The following is a 13723-nucleotide window of genomic DNA, read 5'->3' as shown; positions in this document are numbered from 1 at the left end:
AATTAACAGACCGTAAATAGGTGAAACTGACGCTGTGAATGCAAAAATATCAATCCAAAGTGTAATGTTGGAGTTGATTTTGTACATTTTGAGGAATGTTTCAAATGGACGACCGTAGTTGATTCCATGGTGAAATGGTGATCACTCTGGACTCCAAACTCTAGCAATACTCGTTCAAATCTCAGGGGAGCCTGAATGTTTGTTGTCCCAGCTGCTGGAAATTCAGGTCAAACAAGTAAAAAACTGCAGGTTTGCAGTTTTGTTGCCTTTGACATTGATGCTTGATCTGCAAGTCGAGTTTTCAAATCGTGTGTTCAACCGGCAGTTCCCTGTTCCAATCAGCAGAGGAAAAATTAGTTTGCTGTTTCATGCTGCATAATGTGTGCTGAGATTATCTGTGCAATATGCATTCCTCAGGATGAATAAATGCAACGCCTTTTGAAATGCATGCAGTACATGGTTTGCACTCAACAAAACGTTGCATTTTCTTTTCATGCCAAGCATTTTGCATGAATGCATTGCAATGCCAACGCACGTTTTACCTGCCAAGACTGAAGTACAATCTGTGCTGAACAGTGTGAAACAGAAACAGATATTATGAGAATCCATTGCCTCAACGGCATCTGTGTGAATTGCTCTGCATTGATAATTAACAGACCGTAAAGAGGTGAAATTGATGCTGTGAATGCAAAAAGGACAATCCAAAGTGTAATGTTGGAATTGATTTGGCAGATTTTGAGAAAGCTTTCAAATGTTTTGGCATAGTTGGTTCCATGGTGTAATGGTGAGCACTCTGGACTTTGAATCCAGCGATCCGAGTTCAAATCTCGGTGGAACCTGAATGTTTGTTGTCCCAACTGCTGAAAATTTGGAACAAGCATGTAGAAGGCTGCTATTTGGCAGTTTTGTTGACTTTGTCATTGATGCTTGATCTGCAAGTCGAGTTTACAAATCGTGTGTTCAACCGGCAGTTACCTGTTCCAATCAGCAGAGTAGAAATTAGTTTGCTGTTTCATGCTACCTTTGCCTGCACAATGTGTGCTGAGATTATCTGTGCAATATGCACTTCGCAAGAGGAATAAAAGCAACGCCTTTTGAAATGCACGCAGAGCATGGATTGCACTCAACAAAAAGTTGCATTTTCTTTTCATGCCAAGCATTCTGCATGAATGCATAGCAATGCCAACGCACATTTACCTGGCAAGACTGAAGTACAAGCTGTGATGAACAGTGTGAAACAGAAACAGCTATTTGAGAAGCCATTGCCTCAACGGCATCTGTGTGAATTGCTCTGCATCGATAATTAACAGAGCGTAAAGAGGTGAAACTGACGCTGTGAATGCAAAAAGGACAATCCAAAGTGTAATGTTGGAATTGATTTGGCAGATTTTGAGAAAGCTTTCAAAAGTTTTGGCATTGTTGGTTCCATGGTGTAATGGTGAGCACTCTGGACTTTGAATCCAGCGATCCGAGTTCAAATCTCGGTGGAACCTGAATGTTTGTTGTCCCAACTGCTGAAAATTTGGAACAAGCATGTAGAAGGCTGCTATTTGGCAGTTTTGTTGACTTTGTCATTGATGCTTGATCTGCAAGTCGAGTTTTCAAATCGTGTGTTCAACCGGCAGTTACCTGTTCCAATCAGCAGAGTAGAAATTAGTTTGCTGTTTCATGCTACCTTTGCCTGCACAATGTGTGCTGAGATTATCTGTGCAATATGCACTTCGCAAGAGGAATAAACGCAATGCCTTTTGAAATGCATGGATTGCACTCAACAAAACGTTGCATTTTCTTTTCATGCCAAGCATTTTGCATGAATGCATTGCAATGCTAACACACGTTTTACCTGGCAAGACTGAAGTACAATCTGTGCTGAACAGTTTGAAACAGAAACAGCTATTTGAGAACCCATAGCCTCAACGGCATCTGTGTGAATTGCTCTGCATCGATAATTAACAGACCGTAAATAGGTGAAACTGACGCTGTGAATGCAAAAATATCAATCCAAAGTGTAATGTTGGAGTTGATTTTGTACATTTTGAGGAATGTTTCAAATGGACGACCGTAGTTGATTCCATGGTGAAATGGTGATCACTCTGGACTCCAAACTCTAGCAATACTCGTTCAAATCTCAGGGGAGCCTGAATGTTTGTTGTCCCAGCTGCTGGAAATTCAGGTCAAACAAGTAAAAAACTGCAGGTTTGCAGTTTTGTTGCCTTTGACATTGATGCTTGATCTGCAAGTCGAGTTTTCAAATCGTGTGTTCAACCGGCAGTTCCCTGTTCCAATCAGCAGAGGAAAAATTAGTTTGCTGTTTCATGCTGCATAATGTGTGCTGAGATTATCTGTGCAATATGCATTCCTCAGGATGAATAAATGCAACGCCTTTTGAAATGCATGCAGTACATGGTTTGCACTCAACAAAACGTTGCATTTTCTTTTCATGCCAAGCATTTTGCATGAATGCATTGCAATGCCAACGCACATTTACCTGGCAAGACTGAAGTACAAGCTGTGATGAACAGTGTGAAACAGAAACAGCTATTTGAGAAGCCATTGCCTCAACGGCATCTGTGTGAATTGCTCTGCATCGATAATTAACAGAGCGTAAATCGGTGAAACTGACGCTGTGAATGCAAAAAGGACAATCCAAAGTGTAATGTTGGAATTGATTTGGCAGATTTTGAGAAAGCTTTCAAATGTTTTGGCATAGTTGGTTCCATGGTGTAATGGTGAGCACTGAGGACTCTGAATCCAGCGATCCGAGTTCAAATCTTGGTGGAACCTGAATGTTTGTTGTCCCAACTGCTGAAAATTTGGAACAAGCATGTAGAAGGCTGCTATTTGGCAGTTTTGTTGACTTTGTCATTGATGCTTGATCTGCAAGTCGAGTTTTCAAATCGTGTGTTCAACCGGCAGTTACCTGTTCCAATCAGCAGAGTAGAAATTAGTTTGCTGTTTCATGCTACCTTTGCCTGCACAATGTGTGCTGAGATTATCTGTGCAATATGCACTTCGCAAGAGGAATAAAAGCAACGCCTTTTGAAATGCATGGATTGCACTCAACAAAACGTTGCATTTTCTTTTCATGCCAAGCATTTTGCATGAATGCATTGCAATGCCAACGCACATTTACCTGGCAAGACTGAAGTACAATCTGTGCTGAACAGTTTGAAACAGAAACAGCTATTTGAGAACCCATAGCCTCAACGGCATCTGTGTGAATTGCTCTGCATCGATAATTAACAGACCGTAAATAGGTGAAACTGACGCTGTGAATGCAAAAATTTCAATCCAAAGTGTAATGTTGGAGTTGATTTTGTAGATTTTGAGGAATGTTTCAAATGGACGACCGTAGTTCATTCCATGGTGAAATGGTGATCACTCTGGACTCTAAACTCTAGCAATCCTCGTTCAAATCTCAGGGGAGCCTGAATGTTTGTTGTCCCAGCTGCTGGAAATTCAGGTCAAACAAGTAAAAAACTGCAGGTTTGCAGTTTTGTTGCCTTTGACATTGATGCTTGATCTGCAAGTCGAGTTTTCAAATCGTGTGTTCAACCGGCAGTTCCCTGTTCCAATCAGCAGAGGAAAAATTAGTTTGCTGTTTCATGCTGCATAATGTGTGCTGAGATTATCTGTGCAATATGCATTCCTCAGGATGAATAAATGCAACGCCTTTTGAAATGCATGCAGTACATGGTTTGCACTCAACAAAACGTTGCATTTTCTTTTCATGCCAAGCATTTTGCATGAATGCATTGCAATGCCAACGCACGTTTTACCTGCCAAGACTGAAGTACAATCTGTGCTGAACAGTGTGAAACAGAAACAGATATTATGAGAATCCATTGCCTCAACGGCATCTGTGTGAATTGCTCTGCATCGATAATTAACAGAGCGTAAAGAGGTGAAACTGACGCTGTGAATGCAAAAAGGACAATCCAAAGTGTAATGTTGGAATTGATTTGGCAGATTTTGAGAAAGCTTTCAAAAGTTTTGGCATAGTTGGTTCCATGGTGTAATGGTGAGCACTCTGGACTTTGAATCCAGCGATCCGAGTTCAAATCTCGGTGGAACCTGAATGTTTGTTGTCCCAACTGCTGAAAATTTGGAACAAGCATGTAGAAGGCTGCTATTTGGCAGTTTTGTTGACTTTGTCATTGATGCTTGATCTGCAAGTCGAGTTTTCAAATCGTGTGTTCAACCGGCAGTTACCTGTTCCAATCAGCAGAGTAGAAATTAGTTTGCTGTTTCATGCTACCTTTGCCTGCACAATGTGTGCTGAGATTATCTGTGCAATATGCACTTCGCAAGAGGAATAAACGCAATGCCTTTTGAAATGCATGGATTGCACTCAACAAAACGTTGCATTTTCTTTTCATGCCAAGCATTTTGCATGAATGCATTGCAATGCTAACACACGTTTTACCTGGCAAGACTGAAGTACAATCTGTGCTGAACAGTTTGAAACAGAAACAGCTATTTGAGAACCCATAGCCTCAACGGCATCTGTGTGAATTGCTCTGCATCGATAATTAACAGACCGTAAATAGGTGAAACTGACGCTGTGAATGCAAAAATATCAATCCAAAGTGTAATGTTGGAGTTGATTTTGTACATTTTGAGGAATGTTTCAAATGGACGACCGTAGTTGATTCCATGGTGAAATGGTGATCACTCTGGACTCCAAACTCTAGCAATACTCGTTCAAATCTCAGGGGAGCCTGAATGTTTGTTGTCCCAGCTGCTGGAAATTCAGGTCAAACAAGTAAAAAACTGCAGGTTTGCAGTTTTGTTGCCTTTGACATTGATGCTTGATCTGCAAGTCGAGTTTTCAAATCGTGTGTTCAACCGGCAGTTCCCTGTTCCAATCAGCAGAGGAAAAATTAGTTTGCTGTTTCATGCTGCATAATGTGTGCTGAGATTATCTGTGCAATATGCATTCCTCAGGATGAATAAATGCAACGCCTTTTGAAATGCATGCAGTACATGGTTTGCACTCAACAAAACGTTGCATTTTCTTTTCATGCCAAGCATTTTGCATGAATGCATTGCAATGCCAACGCACATTTACCTGGCAAGACTGAAGTACAAGCTGTGATGAACAGTGTGAAACAGAAACAGCTATTTGAGAAGCCATTGCCTCAACGGCATCTGTGTGAATTGCTCTGCATCGATAATTAACAGAGCGTAAATCGGTGAAACTGACGCTGTGAATGCAAAAAGGACAATCCAAAGTGTAATGTTGGAATTGATTTGGCAGATTTTGAGAAAGCTTTCAAATGTTTTGGCATAGTTGGTTCCATGGTGTAATGGTGAGCACTGAGGACTCTGAATCCAGCGATCCGAGTTCAAATCTTGGTGGAACCTGAATGTTTGTTGTCCCAACTGCTGAAAATTTGGAACAAGCATGTAGAAGGCTGCTATTTGGCAGTTTTGTTGACTTTGTCATTGATGCTTGATCTGCAAGTCGAGTTTTCAAATCGTGTGTTCAACCGGCAGTTACCTGTTCCAATCAGCAGAGTAGAAATTAGTTTGCTGTTTCATGCTACCTTTGCCTGCACAATGTGTGCTGAGATTATCTGTGCAATATGCACTTCGCAAGAGGAATAAAAGCAACGCCTTTTGAAATGCATGGATTGCACTCAACAAAACGTTGCATTTTCTTTTCATGCCAAGCATTTTGCATGAATGCATTGCAATGCCAACGCACATTTACCTGGCAAGACTGAAGTACAATCTGTGCTGAACAGTTTGAAACAGAAACAGCTATTTGAGAACCCATAGCCTCAACGGCATCTGTGTGAATTGCTCTGCATCGATAATTAACAGACCGTAAATAGGTGAAACTGACGCTGTGAATGCAAAAATTTCAATCCAAAGTGTAATGTTGGAGTTGATTTTGTAGATTTTGAGGAATGTTTCAAATGGACGACCGTAGTTCATTCCATGGTGAAATGGTGATCACTCTGGACTCTAAACTCTAGCAATCCTCGTTCAAATCTCAGGGGAGCCTGAATGTTTGTTGTCCCAGCTGCTGGAAATTCAGGTCAAACAAGTAAAAAACTGCAGGTTTGCAGTTTTGTTGCCTTTGACATTGATGCTTGATCTGCAAGTCGAGTTTTCAAATCGTGTGTTCAACCGGCAGTTCCCTGTTCCAATCAGCAGAGGAAAAATTAGTTTGCTGTTTCATGCTGCATAATGTGTGCTGAGATTATCTGTGCAATATGCATTCCTCAGGATGAATAAATGCAACGCCTTTTGAAATGCATGCAGTACATGGTTTGCACTCAACAAAACGTTGCATTTTCTTTTCATGCCAAGCATTTTGCATGAATGCATTGCAATGCCAACGCACGTTTTACCTGCCAAGACTGAAGTACAATCTGTGCTGAACAGTGTGAAACAGAAACAGATATTATGAGAATCCATTGCCTCAACGGCATCTGTGTGAATTGCTCTGCATCGATAATTAACAGAGCGTAAAGAGGTGAAACTGACGCTGTGAATGCAAAAAGGACAATCCAAAGTGTAATGTTGGAATTGATTTGGCAGATTTTGAGAAAGCTTTCAAAAGTTTTGGCATAGTTGGTTCCATGGTGTAATGGTGAGCACTCTGGACTTTGAATCCAGCGATCCGAGTTCAAATCTCGGTGGAACCTGAATGTTTGTTGTCCCAACTGCTGAAAATTTGGAACAAGCATGTAGAAGGCTGCTATTTGGCAGTTTTGTTGACTTTGTCATTGATGCTTGATCTGCAAGTCGAGTTTTCAAATCGTGTGTTCAACCGGCAGTTACCTGTTCCAATCAGCAGAGTAGAAATTAGTTTGCTGTTTCATGCTACCTTTGCCTGCACAATGTGTGCTGAGATTATCTGTGCAATATGCACTTCGCAAGAGGAATAAACGCAATGCCTTTTGAAATGCATGGATTGCACTCAACAAAACGTTGCATTTTCTTTTCATGCCAAGCATTTTGCATGAATGCATTGCAATGCTAACACACGTTTTACCTGGCAAGACTGAAGTACAATCTGTGCTGAACAGTTTGAAACAGAAACAGCTATTTGAGAACCCATAGCCTCAACGGCATCTGTGTGAATTGCTCTGCATCGATAATTAACAGACCGTAAATAGGTGAAACTGACGCTGTGAATGCAAAAATATCAATCCAAAGTGTAATGTTGGAGTTGATTTTGTACATTTTGAGGAATGTTTCAAATGGACGACCGTAGTTGATTCCATGGTGAAATGGTGATCACTCTGGACTCCAAACTCTAGCAATACTCGTTCAAATCTCAGGGGAGCCTGAATGTTTGTTGTCCCAGCTGCTGGAAATTCAGGTCAAACAAGTAAAAAACTGCAGGTTTGCAGTTTTGTTGCCTTTGACATTGATGCTTGATCTGCAAGTCGAGTTTTCAAATCGTGTGTTCAACCGGCAGTTCCCTGTTCCAATCAGCAGAGGAAAAATTAGTTTGCTGTTTCATGCTGCATAATGTGTGCTGAGATTATCTGTGCAATATGCATTCCTCAGGATGAATAAATGCAACGCCTTTTGAAATGCATGCAGTACATGGTTTGCACTCAACAAAACGTTGCATTTTCTTTTCATGCCAAGCATTTTGCATGAATGCATTGCAATGCCAACGCACATTTACCTGGCAAGACTGAAGTACAAGCTGTGATGAACAGTGTGAAACAGAAACAGCTATTTGAGAAGCCATTGCCTCAACGGCATCTGTGTGAATTGCTCTGCATCGATAATTAACAGAGCGTAAATCGGTGAAACTGACGCTGTGAATGCAAAAAGGACAATCCAAAGTGTAATGTTGGAATTGATTTGGCAGATTTTGAGAAAGCTTTCAAATGTTTTGGCATAGTTGGTTCCATGGTGTAATGGTGAGCACTGTGGACTCTGAATCCAGCGATCCGAGTTCAAATCTCGGTGGAACCTGAATGTTTGTTGTCCCAACTGCTGAAAATTTGGAACAAGCATGTAGAAGGCTGCTATTTGGCAGTTTTGTTGACTTTGTCATTGATGCTTGATCTGCAAGTCGAGTTTTCAAATCGTGTGTTCAACCGGCAGTTACCTGTTCCAATCAGCAGAGTAGAAATTAGTTTGCTGTTTCATGCTACCTTTGCCTGCACAATGTGTGCTGAGATTATCTGTGCAATATGCACTTCGCAAGAGGAATAAACGCAATGCCTTTTGAAATGCATGGATTGCACTCAACAAAACGTTGCATTTTCTTTTCATGCCAAGCATTTTGCATGAATGCATTGCAATGCTAACACACGTTTTACCTGGCAAGACTGAAGTACAATCTGTGCTGAACAGTTTGAAACAGAAACAGCTATTTGAGAACCCATAGCCTCAACGGCATCTGTGTGAATTGCTCTGCATCGATAATTAACAGACCGTAAATAGGTGAAACTGACGCTGTGAATGCAAAAATTTGAATCCAAAGTGTAATGTTGGAGTTGATTTTGTACATTTTGAGGAATGTTTCAAATGGACGACCGTAGTTGATTCCATGGTGAAATGGTGATCACTCTGGACTCTAAACTCTAGCAATCCTCGTTCAAATCTCAGGGGAGCCTGAATGTTTGTTGTCCCAGCTGCTGGAAATTCAGGTCAAACAAGTAAAAAACTGCAGGTTTGCAGATTTATTGCATTTGACATTGATGCTTGATCTGCAAGTCGAGTTTTCAAATCGTGTGTTCAACCGGCAGTTACCTGTTCCAATCAGCAGAGTAGAAATTAGTTTGCTGTTTCATGCTACCTTTGCCTGCACAATGTGTGCTGAGATTATCTGTGCAATATGCACTTCGCAAGAGGAATAAAAGCAACGCCTTTTGAAATGCATGCAGAGCATGGATTGCACTCAACAAAAAGTTGCATTTTCTTTTCATGCCAAGCATTTTGCATGAATGCATTGCAATGCCAACGCACATTTACCTGGCAAGACTGAAGTACAAGCTGTGATGAACAGTGTGAAACAGAAACAGCTATTTGAGAAGCCATTGCCTCAACGGCATCTGTGTGAATTGCTCTGCATCGATAATTAACAGAGCATAAAGAGGTGAAACTGACGCTGTGAATGCAAAAAGGACAATCCAAAGTGTAATGTTGGAATTGATTTGGCAGATTTTGAGAAAGCTTTCAAATGTTTTGGCATAGTTGGTTCCATGGTGTAATGGTGAGCACTCTGGACTCTGAATCCAGTGATCTGAGTTCAAATCTCGGTGGAACCTGAATGTTTGTTGTCCCAGCTGCTGAAAATTTGGACCAAGCATGTAGAAGGCTGCTGTTTGGCAGTTTTGTTGCCTTTGTCATTGATGCTTGATCTGCAAGTCGAGTTTTCAAATCGTGTGTTCAACCGGCTGTTACCTGTTCCAATCAGCAGAGTAGAAATTAGTTTGCTGTTTAATGCTGCCTTTGCCTGCACAATGTGTGCTGAGATTATCTGTGCAATATGCACTCCGCAGCATGAATAAACGCAATGCCTTTTGAAATGCATGGATTGCACTCAACAAAACGTTGCATTTTCTTTTCATGCCAAGCATTTTGCATGAATGCATTGCAATGCTAACACACGTTTTACCTGGCAAGACTGAAGTACAATCTGTGCTGAACAGTTTGAAACAGAAACAGCTATTTGAGAACCCATAGCCTCAACGGCATCTGTGTGAATTGCTCTGCATCGATAATTAACAGACCGTAAATAGGTGAAACTGACGCTGTGAATGCAAAAATTTCAATCCAAAGTGTAATGTTGGAGTTGATTTTGTAGATTTTGAGGAATGTTTCAAATGGACGACCGTAGTTGATTCCATGGTGAAATGGTGATCACTCTGGACTCCAAACTCTAGCAATCCTCGTTCAAATCTCAGGGGAGCCTGAATGTTTGTTGTCCCAGCTGCTGGAAATTCAGGTCAAACAAGTAAAAAACTGCAGGTTTGCAGTTTTGTTGCCTTTGACATTGATGCTTGATCTGCAAGTCGAGTTTTCAAATCGTGTGTTCAACCGGCAGTTCCCTGTTCCAATCAGCAGAGGAAAAATTAGTTTGCTGTTTCATGCTGCATAATGTGTGCTGAGATTATCTGTGCAATATGCATTCCTCAGGATGAATAAATGCAACGCCTTTTGAAATGCATGCAGTACATGGTTTGCACTCAACAAAACGTTGCATTTTCTTTTCATGCCAAGCATTTTGCATGAATGCATTGCAATGCCAACGCACGTTTTACCTGCCAAGACTGAAGTACAATCTGTGCTGAACAGTGTGAAACAGAAACAGATATTATGAGAATCCATTGCCTCAACGGCATCTGTGTGAATTGCTCTGCATTGATAATTAACAGACCGTAAAGAGGTGAAATTGATGCTGTGAATGCAAAAAGGACAATCCAAAGTGTAATGTTGGAATTGATTTGGCAGATTTTGAGAAAGCTTTCAAATGTTTTGGCATAGTTGGTTCCATGGTGTAATGGTGAGCACTCTGGACTTTGATCCAGCGATCCGAGTTCAAATCTCGGTGGAACCTGAATGTTTGTTGTCCCAACTGCTGAAAATTTGGAACAAGCATGTAGAAGGCTGCTATTTGGCAGTTTTATTGACTTTGTCATTGATGCTTGATCTGCAAGTCGAGTTTTCAAATCGTGTGTTCAACCGGCAGTTACCTGTTCCAATCAGCAGAGTAGAAATTAGTTTGCTGTTTCATGCTACCTTTGCCTGCACAATGTGTGCTGAGATTATCTGTGCAATATGCACTTCGCAAGAGGAATAAACGCAATGCCTTTTGAAATGCATGGATTGCACTCAACAAAACGTTGCATTTTCTTTTCATGCCAAGCATTTTGCATGAATGCATTGCAATGCTAACACACATTTTACCTGGCAAGACTGAAGTACAATCTGTGCTGAACAGTTTGAAACAGAAACAGCTATTTGAGAACCCATAGCCTCAACGGCATCTGTGTGAATTGCTCTGCATCGATAATTAACAGACCGTAAATAGGTGAAACTGACGCTGTGAATGCAAAAATATCAATCCAAAGTGTAATGTTGGAGTTGATTTTGTACATTTTGAGGAATGTTTCAAATGGACGACCGTAGTTGATTCCATGGTGAAATGGTGATCACTCTGGACTCCAAACTCTAGCAATCCTCGTTCAAATCTCAGGGGAGCCTGAATGTTTGTTGTCCCAGCTGCTGGAAATTCAGGTCAAACAAGTAAAAAACTGCAGGTTTGCAGTTTTGTTGCCTTTGACATTGATGCTTGATCTGCAAGTCGAGTTTTCAAATCGTGTGTTCAACCGGCAGTTCCCTGTTCCAATCAGCAGAGGAAAAATTAGTTTGCTGTTTCATGCTGCATAATGTGTGCTGAGATTATCTGTGCAATATGCATTCCTCAGGATGAATAAATGCAACGCCTTTTGAAATGCATGCAGTACATGGTTTGCACTCAACAAAACGTTGCATTTTCTTTTCATGCCAAGCATTTTGCATGAATGCATTGCAATGCCAACGCACATTTACCTGGCAAGACTGAAGTACAAGCTGTGATGAACAGTGTGAAACAGAAACAGCTATTTGAGAAGCCATTGCCTCAACGGCATCTGTGTGAATTGCTCTGCATCGATAATTAACAGAGCGTAAATCGGTGAAACTGACACTGTGAATGCAAAAAGGACAATCCAAAGTGTAATGTTGGAATTGATTTGGCAGATTTTGAGAAAGCTTTCAAATGTTTTGGAATAGTTGGTTCCATGGTGTAATGGTGAGCACTGTGGACTTTGAATCCAGCGATCCGAGTTCAAATCTCGGTGGAACCTGAATGTTTGTTGTCCCAACTGCTGAAAATTTGGAACAAGCATGTAGAAGGCTGCTATTTGGCAGTTTTGTTGACTTTGTCATTGATGCTTGATCTGCAAGTCGAGTTTTCAAATCGTGTGTTCAACCGGCAGTTACCTGTTCCAATCAGCAGAGTAGAAATTAGTTTGCTGTTTCATGCTACCTTTGCCTGCACAATGTGTGCTGAGATTATCTGTGCAATATGCACTTCGCAAGAGGAATAAACGCAATGCCTTTTGAAATGCATGGATTGCACTCAACAAAACGTTGCATTTTCTTTTCATGCCAAGCATTTTGCATGAATGCATTGCAATGCTAACACACATTTTACCTGGCAAGACTGAAGTACAATCTGTGCTGAACAGTTTGAAACAGAAACAGCTATTTGAGAACCCATAGCCTCAACGGCATCTGTGTGAATTGCTCTGCATCGATAATTAACAGACCGTAAATAGGTGAAACTGACGCTGTGAATGCAAAAATATCAATCCAAAGTGTAATGTTGGAGTTGATTTTGTACATTTTGAGGAATGTTTCAAATGGACGACCGTAGTTGATTCCATGGTGAAATGGTGATCACTCTGGACTCCAAACTCTAGCAATCCTCGTTCAAATCTCAGGGGAGCCTGAATGTTTGTTGTCCCAGCTGCTGGAAATTCAGGTCAAACAAGTAAAAAACTGCAGGTTTGCAGTTTTGTTGCCTTTGACATTGATGCTTGATCTGCAAGTCGAGTTTTCAAATCGTGTGTTCAACCGGCAGTTCCCTGTTCCAATCAGCAGAGGAAAAATTAGTTTGCTGTTTCATGCTGCATAATGTGTGCTGAGATTATCTGTGCAATATGCATTCCTCAGGATGAATAAATGCAACGCCTTTTGAAATGCATGCAGTACATGGTTTGCACTCAACAAAACGTTGCATTTTCTTTTCATGCCAAGCATTTTGCATGAATGCATTGCAATGCCAACGCACATTTACCTGGCAAGACTGAAGTACAAGCTGTGATGAACAGTGTGAAACAGAAACAGCTATTTGAGAAGCCATTGCCTCAACGGCATCTGTGTGAATTGCTCTGCATCGATAATTAACAGAGCGTAAATCGGTGAAACTGACACTGTGAATGCAAAAAGGACAATCCAAAGTGTAATGTTGGAATTGATTTGGCAGATTTTGAGAAAGCTTTCAAATGTTTTGGCATAGTTGGTTCCATGGTGTAATGGTGAGCACTGTGGACTTTGAATCCAGCGATCCGAGTTCAAATCTCGGTGGAACCTGAATGTTTGTTGTCCCAACTGCTGAAAATTTGGAACAAGCATGTAGAAGGCTGCTATTTGGCAGTTTTGTTGACTTTGTCATTGATGCTTGATCTGCAAGTCGAGTTTTCAAATCGTGTGTTCAACCAGCAGTTACCTGTTCCAATCAGCAGAGTAGAAATTAGTTTGCTGTTTCATGCTACCTTTGCCTGCACAATGTGTGCTGAGATTATCTGTGCAATATGCACTTCGCAAGAGGAATAAACGCAATGCCTTTTGAAATGCATGGATTGCACTCAACAAAACGTTGCATTTTCTTTTCATGCCAAGCATTTTGCATGAATGCATTGCAATGCTAACACACGTTTTACCTGGCAAGACTGAAGTACAATCTGTGCTGAACAGTTTGAAACAGAAACAGCTATTTGAGAACCCATAGCCTCAACGGCATCTGTGTGAATTGCTCTGCATCGATAATTAACAGACCGTAAATCGGTGAAACTGACGCTGTGAATGCAAAAATTTCAATCCAAAGTGTAATGTTGGAGTTGATTTTGTACATTTTGAGGAATGTTTCAAATGGACGACCGCAGTTGATTCCATGGTGAAATGGTGATCA

General features: G+C 41.0%; 8 non-coding genes across 8 annotated transcripts; all 8 read left to right on the top strand.

The window, feature by feature from the left end:
- The first annotated feature begins 767 nt into the window (after window positions 1-767).
- trnaq-uug (transfer RNA glutamine (anticodon UUG)) lies at window positions 768-839 on the top strand. The gene has a single exon. It is a non-coding gene; the product is annotated as a tRNA-Gln (tRNA).
- Window positions 840-1421: 582 nt separating this feature from the next.
- trnaq-uug (transfer RNA glutamine (anticodon UUG)) lies at window positions 1422-1493 on the top strand. Its single transcript has one exon. It is a non-coding gene; the product is annotated as a tRNA-Gln (tRNA).
- Window positions 1494-4004: 2511 nt separating this feature from the next.
- Window positions 4005-4076, top strand: trnaq-uug (transfer RNA glutamine (anticodon UUG)). The gene has a single exon. It is a non-coding gene; the product is annotated as a tRNA-Gln (tRNA).
- Window positions 4077-6587: 2511 nt separating this feature from the next.
- trnaq-uug (transfer RNA glutamine (anticodon UUG)) lies at window positions 6588-6659 on the top strand. Its single transcript has one exon. It is a non-coding gene; the product is annotated as a tRNA-Gln (tRNA).
- A 1219-nt stretch (window positions 6660-7878) lies between these two features.
- Window positions 7879-7950, top strand: trnaq-cug (transfer RNA glutamine (anticodon CUG)). The gene has a single exon. It is a non-coding gene; the product is annotated as a tRNA-Gln (tRNA).
- Window positions 7951-9179: 1229 nt separating this feature from the next.
- On the top strand, window positions 9180-9251 carry trnaq-cug (transfer RNA glutamine (anticodon CUG)). The gene has a single exon. It is a non-coding gene; the product is annotated as a tRNA-Gln (tRNA).
- A 2511-nt stretch (window positions 9252-11762) lies between these two features.
- trnaq-uug (transfer RNA glutamine (anticodon UUG)) lies at window positions 11763-11834 on the top strand. Its single transcript has one exon. It is a non-coding gene; the product is annotated as a tRNA-Gln (tRNA).
- Window positions 11835-13053: 1219 nt separating this feature from the next.
- trnaq-uug (transfer RNA glutamine (anticodon UUG)) lies at window positions 13054-13125 on the top strand. Its single transcript has one exon. It is a non-coding gene; the product is annotated as a tRNA-Gln (tRNA).
- Window positions 13126-13723: the final 598 nt, after the last annotated feature.

The sequence above is a fragment of the Pristiophorus japonicus genome, unplaced genomic scaffold (assembly GCF_044704955.1).
Source record: "Pristiophorus japonicus isolate sPriJap1 unplaced genomic scaffold, sPriJap1.hap1 HAP1_SCAFFOLD_99, whole genome shotgun sequence".
In the NCBI taxonomy this organism is placed as follows: Eukaryota; Metazoa; Chordata; class Chondrichthyes; family Pristiophoridae; genus Pristiophorus; species Pristiophorus japonicus.
The sequence above is the reverse complement of the archived record's forward strand: the minus strand, read 5'-3'. Positions and strand labels throughout refer to the sequence as shown.